The sequence below is a fragment of the Peromyscus leucopus genome, chromosome 10 (genome assembly GCF_004664715.2).
Source record: "Peromyscus leucopus breed LL Stock chromosome 10, UCI_PerLeu_2.1, whole genome shotgun sequence".
Classification (NCBI taxonomy): domain Eukaryota; kingdom Metazoa; phylum Chordata; class Mammalia; order Rodentia; family Cricetidae; genus Peromyscus; species Peromyscus leucopus.
In genome coordinates this window covers 59,705,960-59,717,995 of record NC_051071.1, presented here as the reverse complement: position 1 = coordinate 59,717,995, position 12,036 = coordinate 59,705,960, and the positions used below count along the sequence as shown (strand labels likewise).

The following is a 12,036-nucleotide window of genomic DNA, read 5'->3' as shown; positions in this document are numbered from 1 at the left end:
CACAAAATGGAGGCAGAGACTTCCAAATGGGGTGCCGGACTCCAGATACAAACACTGCTTTGTTGACAAACCTTTCAGGTGGATTCCATATGTTTCTTAGGCACCATGTGGAATTTTAGCCCATGTTAAAAAAAAAGGTATTTTCTCTCTCTCTCTCAAGAAACTGAAATTGTCAACCTATTATTTAGCACTTAAATATATAAAATTTTATAGATGTCATGGCAATACCATATAAGAAGGGAGATCATGGGCTCCAAGACATTGTATAAATGCCTAGTTTGTACTTCAACTTTATTAAGAAGGCTGTAATAGGTAATGATGACTGAGCTTTGACTTTGAAGGAAAGGGGAGAATTTTTTTTTTTTTTTTTTTTTTTTTTTTTGTTCAGACAGGGATTCTCTGTGTAACAGTCCTGACTATCCTGGAACTTACTCTGTAGACCAGGCTGGCCTCAAACTCACAGAGATCAGCCTGCCTCTGCCTCCTGAGTGGGGGGAATGAAAGGCATGAGCCACCACACCCAGCTTTAAAGGAAGCAATCTTAAATCCACGACCTTTTGTTTGAGTTATGGAAGCCCAACCTTTGTGTTCTCTTTTCATATAAGATGGAAGAAAATAATAATTAATGATAATTATATATATTTACACACACACAGACATGTCATGGGATGGTATATTGCTGTGTTTAAGTGTGTGCATGCCACTCTATGTATGATGTCAGAAGACAACTTCGGGTTTCAGTCTTTGCCTTTCACCTTGAGACAGAGTCTCTGTCTCTTTTTTTTTTAAAATTTAATTTTTTTATTTTATAATTTAATTTAATTTTACATATCAGCCACGGATTCCCCTGTCCTCCCCCCTCCGGCTTCCCCCCTCTGCCTTTCCCCCACCCCACCTCCCATTCCCATCTCCTCCAGGGCAAAGGCTCCCCTGGGGATTGAGATCAACCTGGTAGATTCAGTCCAGGCAGGTCCAGTCCCCTCCTCCCAGGCTGAGCCAAGTGTCCCTGCGTAAGCCCCAGGTTCCAAACAGCCAGCACATGCACTGAGGACAGGTCCTGGTCCCACTGCCTGGGTGCCTCCCAAACAGTTCAAGCTAATCAAGGAGTCAGGGTCTCTCTTATTGTATACATCATGTGTACAGCTGTGGACATCAGCTGCCCCTGGAGCTTCGAGAGTCTCCTGTCTGCCTGGAGAGTTTCCTGTCACTGGAATGCTGGGATTACAGATGCCTGTGTATGTGTGTCCAGTGTATGTGTGGGACCTAACTCTCGGGTCATCAAACTTACACAACAAATGCTTTGAACGCTGAACCATTTCCCCAGCTGCAGCATTAAACACCAAGCACATTCCGAATTCCCACTTTCCCACTGATGGGCTTGAAGTCCTCTGCTGGTCTCTCTGTCTCTTCTTTTTACCCTGCTGAGAACAGTGGTCCTCTCTCTCCTACATGGTTTGTGGAGGGCACACAGTGGCTTGAACGGTTTGATGGACAGCGGAATGAAGGTTTTCTTCAGGAAACCTTCCCCCAGTTATTGTCAAGCTATTTGGATGGAGGTGTTTGGCTGACGGGTATGTCCTCTCTTGCATTCCTTGGAATTAAAGGAGAGCAGTAGAGTAATTTTCTCTCTCTTAATCTTAAGCTTTAGGAAGGAGGCATCAGAAAGTCTATTATTTAAAATTCATTACCACCAAAAGCCTCATTTCCATGTAGTTGAGAATATGAGACAGGAGGGTCATCCAGGGGCAGCAGTCCATATGACAAGAAATGAGTTCTAAGCATCATAGTATCAGGTGGTGGTGCCCTTTACAGTCAATAGTGCTTATCTTTTCCAAGGTAGTCAATATGATAAGCTTTCAAGTGTACGTACACACACACACACACACACACACACACACACACACACATACACACTGCAGTACCATGGCTATCACTTGCTCTCTCTGCACACACATGCTCCACTTTTCTTTTCTTTTCTTTTTTTTTGTAGACAGTTTCACAGGATCCAAACCTTCTCTCCCCAAGAACATCTGCAAGGCAGGAAAAATCAGCACAATGAAGGGAATAAGGGGCAGGCGGTTCACTCAGAGCACGGCTCATAATGCTTAAGGCCTTCCCTGGAGCAAGGGGATTTAGACACAGATCATTAGTTCAATTTTGTGTTCTCCTCCCACTCCTCCACCCCTTCCTAATTATATGACTTTAGGCGAGTCCTTTAAACAGCTCTTAGTTCTTTCCCTGTCACACGGAATCTTGTCACATGACATCTCAGGTCAGTACCGTGATCACAGCAGAAGTAGCAGGGGAAGGCAGTTCTTTGAAGTCCTGAGCAGGTGTTAGGGAGGAGCCTCACTGCTCACGTCATCCCGCCCCTCCCAGTTGCATCTTCAGGTTGGCTGCCTGGTTCAGGTCTCAGCTGCACAGTCACTTCCTCTGAGAAGTGCCCTTCTCATCACTCTCTCTTTTTTTACCCCAGTGTATTTCAGTTAAGACACCTCACATGTGATCTGGTTTCCTTGCTTACCCATGTATTGGTTTTCTCCCTGTTTAAAGGCTCCACCGTGGAGGCCAGAGGTTGAGTGTCTTTGTCAATTGCTGTTACCATATGATTTGAGATCAAGTCTCTCATTGAACCTGGGCCTGAACCCAGGGCTGGCCTGTTGGGCTAGACTGGCTGGCCAGCAAGTTCCCGGGTATGCTTAGGTTCTGCCTTCAGCTCTGGATTTACCGGTGGAGAGCTGTTTGGTTTGGTGGGTTCCAGGTGATCAACCTGTGTTTACATAGCAAGCATTTTACAAATTTAGTCTATCTCTCCGTCCCAAAAGCTTTTGGAGGGCAGAGCTCAGTCTTGTATTCTCAGGGACAATTCATGAACATTACAGTCCTGTCCTGTGCCCCTCTTCCCTCTGGTCCTCACATCCCAACCCTGGCTGGCATGGAACCAGTATGTAGACCAGACTGGCTTTGAATGCACAGAAATGGCGCTTGTCTTTGTCTCCCAAGTGCTGGAACTAAAGGCGTGGGCCACTATGCCTGTCCGACAGTACATTATTGATATTGATGAGTCCTGAGAGCGAAGGCTTCTATCAAGGACAATTTAGACTTTAAGGTAGAGATGAAACCCATTGCCTTGTGGATGTTAAGCAAACACCGTATCACTGAGCCACAGCACCAGCCTTTCAAGGCCAGCTTCTCAGTTAGCCAGCTAGGTGACAGTGGGCAAGTTCTAGGTACTTTAGAGTATTTAATACAAGCGAATAACTCGAAAGGTGTTTTCTACTCTTCAACGAGGTTAAGTGTTAATACACTAAGAAGGCACGTGACCCTATGCTATGCTCTCCTGCCTCAGGCTTGCCAGTAAAACGACCCATTCTTTTTATCACCCCAGGACACAGCGTCATCCGGTTCCCCTCGCCTCCGGGGGCTAAGGGGAAGTGGAAGTCGGTCCCTAGTTCCGACAGGGCTCTCAGCCACCAACAGGTGCCACTGCTCCGGGCTCTCCCAGGCGGGGACAAACGACCCTTTTCTTGGCATGGGGAAGTCACGATTTAGAGAGACCCCACGCCATGTCTGTGTGGATAAGGGACGCTCCCTGGAGCCCCGGCCACAGCGCGGGGCGCTCTGACTCCAGCCTCTGGCTTCCTTGCAATCGCGGAAGGAAGGTGGGGGACTCGGGGCTGTGGGCAGCGGCGGTGGCGCGGCGCGGCGAGGGGGCGGGGCCGGAGCGGAGCGAGGGGATGGGCGTGTCGGTAGGCGTGTCGATGGGCGTGGCGATGGGCACGGTCAGCGCGCCCCGGAGCCCCAGGCTCGCCAGTCCTGACGTCGCGCTGGCCTGGCCTGCCTCAGTGCGAGCTCCATCTAGGTGAGGACCCCGGGACTCTGGGCGGGGAGGACCGGACGGGGGTGCACGCTGGAGGAGGTGGCCCCCGCCTGCTGGAGCCTGACCTCAGTGGGATTGGGAAGGATCTTCTGCCTTTCGCGTGGAGGTGAGAGCGGGCTCTCTGTCCTCTTTGGGCCGGGAAGAGGGGACAGGTGCGCGCTCCCCTGATGGCCGCGTCTTCCCTGTGGCTGGCTGCAGCCTGTCTCCCGGCTCCACATCTGAGCCCTTTTTTTTTGGACTTGGTTTCTGAGGCTCAACCACTCGCGGTTGAGTTCCGTCCCCAGTGGAGCCGCAGGCTGCCTTTCTCCTCTCTGCTTGTCCCGCGGGAAAGTGAGAATCCACGAGATGGTACACAGTTGCCTGTGCCTGAGCGCCTCACCCCATCGGGGGCACGTATTTACTTTTCCCTCTGGAGAGTGGTGTTTGGATCCGGATAAATAGGGGCTTGGAGACTCTGGGGAAAACTATGTGGACCTTGTCCCAGGACGGTGCCATCTTCTCTGGATCTCAAATTTCTTAACTTTCTCCTGTCATTGGTGAATTACAGATACGTTTCTGTGTATCAGGTCCCATCTCGGGCCAGTCTTTGGGAACTGGACTATTTGACTAGAGGAGTTGATCTCAGTGTTAAATTGGAACAACAGGGCGGCTGGTGGTTAAGTGGGTTTGAAGGCTAACCCGTCTAGTTGTATGCTTTAAGCGTATGCCTTGCATTTTTTCCAGTGAGTCTCCGTTTTCCTCTTAGGAAACTCTGACAATGCATTCCCTTTCTAGATAATTCTCTTGTACAGTGCTAGGGAGTGGTAGGAGGAAGCACCAACCTATCCGCAAGTCTCCTAAGTCAATTTTGGCATTTGATAGATTAATGGCACGGGTAGCTCTTTGGTGTGCAAGACACAAATATGGTTTCTATGGGGGAGTGGGGAGAAGGGTGGCTAGACTTACACATTAAGTACTCGAGAGCATTCTTTTTGCTCAGTTATAGTTTCATTGTTTAAGAAAGGCTTATCGTTTCGCCGTGCTCTTATTAATCTGATCACTATTCCTGCCCTTGACAACTCATGCTTTCTGTAGTGTGTTTATGTTAATGACCCTCATTCTTCCCACAAGGGTGTGTGCATTCTGGTTTGTGGAACTGTGTGGGACAAGTATTGTAAACACATGCAAATCAATGCCACGCTGTAGTTGGCAATACCTTTGCCCTACACATGGATCTTTGGCCTAGAATTTTCCTCTCTTCCCAAACAGGAAAGAATCCACAGTATGAATGTGTGTTTTAGCATTGCCGAACTGTTTCTTTACTTTATTCTGCATTAAGGTGCTTTTGTTTTCAAAGCAGGGCAGGGGCTATCTATGTTTTTATCAAACCTGTAACGATCAGTAGATGGTAAAACCTTAAACAACAATGGAGAGGCTGTGGACAATTCCTGGTCTATTTTTTTTTTTTTTTTTTTTTTTGGGTTTTTCGAGACAGGGTTTCTCTGTGTAGCTTTGCGCCTTTCCTGGGACTCACTTGGTAGTCCAGGCTGGCCTCGAACTCATAGAGATCCGCCTGCCTCTGCCTCCCGAGTGCTGGAATTAAAGGCGTGCACCACCACCACCACCACCCGGCCTATTTGTTTTCTTGAAGAATGGTTGGCCTCCTTGCCTCCCTCCAGGCACCCCAGGGTGCTGGGAACTTGGTCCTTGGGTCTCTAACCACACCTCTGCCTACAGGTTGCCCAGGCTGCCCTGGTTGGTGCCTCTCTTCCTTGCCCTGCCCCTGTTCTAGATTTTGGCATCTACTTCACCCCTCCCTGGGTCTTCACGCCCATCTGAGGGAGATCATTTGTTTGTTGTCTACAGCATCAGTAAGGGCATCGATACTCTGCCTGGTGCTGGCTCCCCTGTGGATGCTCGGGAAGTGTCTCCTGATGATACTGCCCCTGTTCAGAGCCCTTACAATGCTCCCATCTTGTCCAGGGAATAGTAGGTGAAGCAGAGTGTCTTTCAAGTTGAATACCTATCAATAGTTTTGGGAGGCAGCTGTTTTGGTTCAATTAGGCTCCTAAATGGGGCACCCAAGTGTGTAAGAAAGGCATGAAATTGACTTGTGATCATTGGCAGTGGAGAGATTTTCCTGCTCCATGTGATTATGCTATTGGAAGAGATTTGTTGGAAAAAACAACCACCAAAAGCAACCTAGAGGAGAGGGTGTAGAGGTTATTTATACCTCCGCCTAGGCCTGCCTTTTTTAAAAGTTCTGCCTAGGTCAGGCAGCCCTTCCTAGGGTTGGATTATAGCTATTAATTTTCTCTGTATGTTCTGCTGCTCAGAGCTCAGATGACTAAAGCTCTACCATGAAACAGAGGTTGAAATTACATTTTTTTTTTAGACAAAAAAGGGGATTAAAAAAAAAAAGAAACCTAAAACAAATAGCTTGCTATTGGGGAAACAAACAAATGTAAATACAAGGAGCAAACAAATGTAAATGTAAACATGTAGGCACAGAATTTGGGCTCAGAAATGGCTAGATCAATATAAGCCACAATATTAATGGTAGGTCGATATTCACAGCTAAGCCAAGCACAAATTTTTGTGTTCTTTGGAATTAATAATTGTTTGGCGTGTGTGTGTGTGTGTGTGTGTGTGTGTGTGTGTGTGTGTGTGTGTGTGTATACGTGTGTACTTCTCATGAATTCAATCTACAACCCTTGACCGGTTTTCCAAGTCTTCCCTTTTGAAAGGAGCCCGATCTTCTGTTAATTTTGTTTTTCCCAGGAAGCTGAACCTGAACCTCCTGGCTTACCACACTCTGGAGAGGTGGGCTTTTCTATTTATCGGGTGCAGCTGGTACTCAGAGGCTGTCCGGTCACTAAGCATCCTGGGAATCCCCACCGCCTCTTTCCTGTGTTCCATCTCCTAGTTATCCACGTAACTTCCTTTATTTTGATGGACTCCTCAGAGCTTTCTGGAAAAGGATTTATGGAATGTCAGTCTTTCTGAGATTAAGAATAACTGAGGATATCTATTTTCCTCTTAAAACTTTTAGACTGACCGAGTGTAGAATTCTGGGACAGAAATTTCAATGGTATTATTCCAGTATCTTCTAAATTAGGAGGAACTTCTGGCTCCTTAATCTTCACTTGCAACCTTGAGTAGAGGCCACAGCCCTGCTGTGCTTTTCCATGGGGTTGTGAAATATTCTCCACAATATCTAAGTTTCCCGGTGCTGTATCCTGGTTTGCCTCTGTTTTCACCCAGTGTGCTGGGCTTTTGAATCTGGGAATTCACATCTTTTAGTTTGGGAAATTTTCTTGAATTATTTCATTGGTGATTTTCTCCTGTTTTCTGTCTTTTTTTTTTTTTTTAAGGAATTCGTTATTTAGATGTTAGGTATTTTGGATCAATCCTTTTACTTTGTACCTTACATAATTTCTGTCTTGTTATTTCTGAAATCTTTTAGGAAGGTTTTTCTCAATATTAGTATCTAAGCTTAACATTGGAGTTTTCAGTGTCTTTAACATTATTATTATTGTTATTATTGAGACAGGGTCTTGCTATGTAGTTCATGCCAGCCTAGAATTCACTTGCTATGGAGTTCATGCCAGCCTAGAATTCACTTGCTGTGGAGTTCATGCCAGCTTAGAATTCACTTGCTGTGGAGTTCATGCCAGCCTAGAATTCACTTGCTGTGGAGTTCATGCCGGCCTAGGCTGGCTCAAAGCCCGCTCCCTCCTGCTTTAACCTCACGAGTGCTGGGATTACAGGTGTGTCGCCACATCTGGTTCTAATAATGCTTTTAGCATTTTTAATTTAAAAGCTTTCTCTCTCTCTCTTTTTTGTTCTTCCAGTAGGTGTGTGTGTGTGTGTGTGTGTGTGTGTACGTACGTACTTCATTTTATCTTTCGCTTCCAGGGTCTTATCTCTCTGGGGAACCGATTGGCTTTTTTTGGCTAGAAGTGTGCCCAGCCACACCCTGTTGGTTTGCAGAAGTGTAGTGAAAACAGGCAGTGTGCTGGAGGTGTTCCTTCTGGTCTGGTTGCCCTGGGTTACCGGCTCGCAACTTGAGGGGAGGCCCTTAACAAGCCGAAGCTGTAGATGTGCTTGTTGACCTTAGCTTCATCTTTGGCTGATTCACCTGGGCCTCCCAAGGAAGGCTGGGCTGGGCCAGGTGCAAAGCTTGTGGGTGAGGTGACCGGGACTTTTCTAGTTCTTTTTGGTGTGTGGGTGTGACATTTAAGTTTTCCTGGAGATGGGAAGGATATACGGCGCATGTGTCCAAGGTGGAGTTTTTCTGGTAACTATCTGGCCTTGGACTGTTGTGTTGTTCATGTGGTCAGAGATCAGGGTGATCTCCGATATCATTGCTGGTCTGGGGAGAGTGACCTGAGAGGGCTCTTTGGGTCCTCTAGAGGCTGAAGGAGTGCCTGGTTGCCACAGCAGAGACGAAGCTGAATGTCAAGGCTCAGAAGCCTTTCATGCTGTTTGTCCAAACTTGACCTGAAGATTGAGAAGGACAGTCACTTAACTTCTCCATGTGGTTGAGGGATGTGGGAAGGTCCAGCTGACTTTTTTCTTTTTTGGTAGTGTTGGGGATTGAGCCCAGAACCTTGAGCACGTTAGATGCACTCACCCCCTCCTCACAGAATCCAGCTTTCTGATCACTCCAGTTAATCCCCTGCTCTTTAGCCCCCTCATCTGAAAAGTATGTATTTCATAGTTGTCTTCTCCTTAACCCACAATGTGTGTCTAGTGTTATCTCTCCCTCTTTTCTCATTTATACATCAAAGGCAAAAATACTTTTCTCTCGTTTGATTTTCCTGGGATTTCAGCGGGGGTGGGGAGGAAATGCAGGGATGTAGATTTCCTCAGCACCCACCCCCCAGACTCCAGCGACTAGGTCTGGGTGGGGTGCTGTCAGTCTCCCTGCCTGTACCACAAGCACGTGTTTTCTAACCACTCTGGAGCAGCGAGTGTCACTGGATGGACCTCAGATGTCTCCAGTTCTCTCTAGTCCACTACTAGTTGATCAAAGTTGTAGGAAGCCAAGTCTGTGTGTAAACCAGGCTTAGACCTGTGGGCAGTAGGAAGCTCACTGGTGTTTGGGTCTTGGTCCTCTTTTTCCCCTCTGGATTGCCTTTGAAGACACTTACCTGTCACATGGGCCACTATATGTCTTCTTGCCCAAGGGTAAAACTCAGCTTCTTTCTGCGTGTCTCACATTTCAATTTGAAGGATGGTCCCTGCATTGTTGGTGGCTGTGTGGTCTCAGGAGCAGATATGGTTTCTCTGGAGGCCAGCTGCCTTCCCAGAATCCTCTCTTCCTGTTCCTAAGTGCCTGCCCTTCTTGGAATGTGTACCAAGTTCCTGTTTCTGGCCGGCTGAACAGGGCTATTGACTTACCCTGCCCGTCCCAACTTTCCCAGCCCCAGCTTACCAGCTGAGTCATCGCCCAGGCTCCCTTCTTGAGTCGTGACCTTCAGCATCTCTTCCAAGACCTCATGGCATCAGGGCTCTCAGTGGTGACACATAAGGAATACCCCCAAGCATCAGCCTCCACGGAAGCAGGAAAAGCATTCCTCCCCAACCATTTGCCTGCAGGCTGGCCAAAGCTTTGTACTCTTGGGTGGCAGGTGTGCCAAGGGGAAGAGGAGGAGCGTGAGCAGTGGGCACGGCTGCAAGCCAGCCAGTGTTGATTCGACTGTCTGTGGTGGCTGAGAGAAAAGGACGGATGTCAGAAAAGAACCAGGTTGCTGGTCCCCAGTGGGTGCCCACATGAATGAATGCTTGGCTGGGAGAAGCGTAAACACACTGCGTTATTATTATTATTATTATTATTATTATTATTATTATTGTCTTCGTGATTGGCCCAATGTAGCCCAGGTTGGCCTTGAACTTGTGATCCTCCTGTTTGAGCCTTAGGGGTGTTGAAATTACAGGTGTGTACCACCATGCCTACTGGACCTTTTTTCCAAAGGGAATGTGTGTATGTGTGTTATCTGTCTGTCTGTCTGTCCGTCCGTCCATCTATTTATCATCTGTCTTTTGTTTTGTTTTGAGACAGGGTCTCTCTGTGTAGCCCTGGCTGTTCTGGAACCCACTATGCAGACCAGGCTGGCCTAGAACTCACAGAGATCCTTTTGCCTCTGCCTCCCAAGTGCCGGGATTAAAGGTTTGCGTCATCACACTGGGCCCTTGTGTTTAGAGTGAGACCTGGTCTTCCTAAGCACACACTGGCCTAGGACTTAGCAAGTGTAGCCTAGGTTAGACTCACGCACATCTGACTCTCATGCTAAAAACATGTTTGCCGCTGTCAAAGGCCCCTTGCACATGGTTTGTTTTCTCCACTGGCATACGTATTTCCCATGAACTGGTTCTGTTTTCCCAGCTGCATTGTATATACTATTCCAGGGAAAGCACAGCATTAAAAAAAAAAATACTTGAATGACTTTTCCCAGATAATTGTAGATCCGTTGTAGTTAAAAAAGATTTTTGTCATAATTAAGCATTCTTTGTCCAGCTGTCTAAATTCACTATATTCCTGACTTTGGTTCCATTTTGGCTGTATAGAAGGAAGCATAGAATATTTGTGTTTTTCTGGGTGTGCTGTTTGTCATGTTAGTTAGAAACAGTCTTCACAGAAACATGTGCTCATATTTCCCGTCCATGCTTTTCCTTAGCGTAGTGTCAGACATTGTCTTGGCTTTTGTGGTAAAGACAATGACCTGGGGTGTGTGTGTGTGTGTGTGTGTGTGTGTGAGGAAGTACATGTGGTAAGATGGTCTCTGGTGAGGGAGGGAGACCTTTGGATTCTGGCACTATGTATATATATTTCCTCTTGTAACTAGATTCTTCATTTCCAGGGTTAAATGCCTTTGACGTGCTTAGCTAGGGAGTATCAAAGTCCCAGGCTTTAAATCCCCATCCACAGTGTGAAATCCAAGTCCTGCCGATGTCCGTTAGCTATCCTGCTCTAACCCGATTCGATGGTCAGCAGCTTTACCTCTTCCCCTTTATCCTGCACAGAGCTCTAGCCAGGAGTCTGCTATTATTTCCTTAGAGACCCCTGCTTCCTCATGTGGTCGCTGGTTAGATGAGATTTCAGCCACAACCTGTGACATCTCCATAGGAGCTGGACCAAAAATGGACTGAACCTTGCCTCCTTTTTCTTTTTCCTACACAGGAATGATTTTAGGGTCCCATGCTTTATTCCCTTTTGGGGGACTATTTTTCATAATACCACCCTGGGATAAAGGGCTACCAGTTTCTATTAACTACTGCTAGAAAAGCATAAACCTAATCACTAAGAAAAGCTCACCAGCTATGGAAGGGATTCTTAAACTTCCATTTTCCTCCCTTGGTCCTCTGGGGTTGACGGCATCCCCTGCGTGTAGGGAGTAGGTTTAGACAGATGGCTTGAGGCCGTGTGTGGTTGTTGGGTTGTAGGTCAGATGTAACAGTCAGAAGAACCTGGCAGAGGTGTAATCTCAGCACTTGGGAGGCAGAGGTAAGAGGCTCTCTGTGAGTTGGAGACCAGCCTGGTCTACATAGGGAGTTCCGGGACAGCCAGGGCTCCATAGGAAGACCCTGCCTCAAAACAAAAACAAAAACAAACAAACAAAAAACAAAAAACGGCAGTAACAAGTGACAGGCCCATGTCTAGGGCCTTGTACTTGTTGGGCATATTGTTTGTTTAGACTTTTGGTAGGACATCTCAAGGGTCAATTACAAAAGGTGGAGAGATGTTGACGGTAGCTCTGTAACTCTGTTTGTCCTTTGGACTGGGCCAGGGTTTACCAATCTTCCTGTGAAGGCATCTGAGGTACTTGGGAAAGTACTCCAAGCTTCCCCTTCATCCCCCAATTCCTCTACTGGGCAAGTAAGCAGGGCCCAGTAAGGCATGCAGGCCACCAGGGGCAGCTTACCATTAAGAGCTAGGGCGGAGCAAATTCCTGCTTAGATCTCTCTCTCTCTCCAGACATCTCTCCTGCTATCTCGTTCCCATGTTTAAAGCCTCTTCTGTATTTCTAAGTCAGCTATTAACTGGAATTGTGTTCCCATGCTTCAGCTAGTCCCATCTGTTAAACAAAGCGTAATAACACATAATTAATAGCCCACTTCAGAAAGGTACACAGCCAGATGCTTGTAAAAAAAACTTGGAGCTTTTCTGGGAG

The 12,036-nt window shown here is 47.1% G+C and overlaps 1 protein-coding gene across 2 annotated transcripts in view; it reads left to right on the top strand.

Moving 5' to 3' along the window:
• The first annotated feature begins 3,778 nt into the window (after nucleotides 1–3,778).
• Nucleotides 3,779–12,036, top strand: part of Tec (tec protein tyrosine kinase) — a 110,950-nt gene continuing 102,692 nt past the window's right edge. The window contains exon 1 of one of the 2 annotated variants that reach the window (XM_028860921.2): nucleotides 3,779–3,862. The gene's annotated coding sequence lies outside the window, so the exon portion shown is untranslated. The other variant, XM_028860852.2, reaches the window with a different exon arrangement.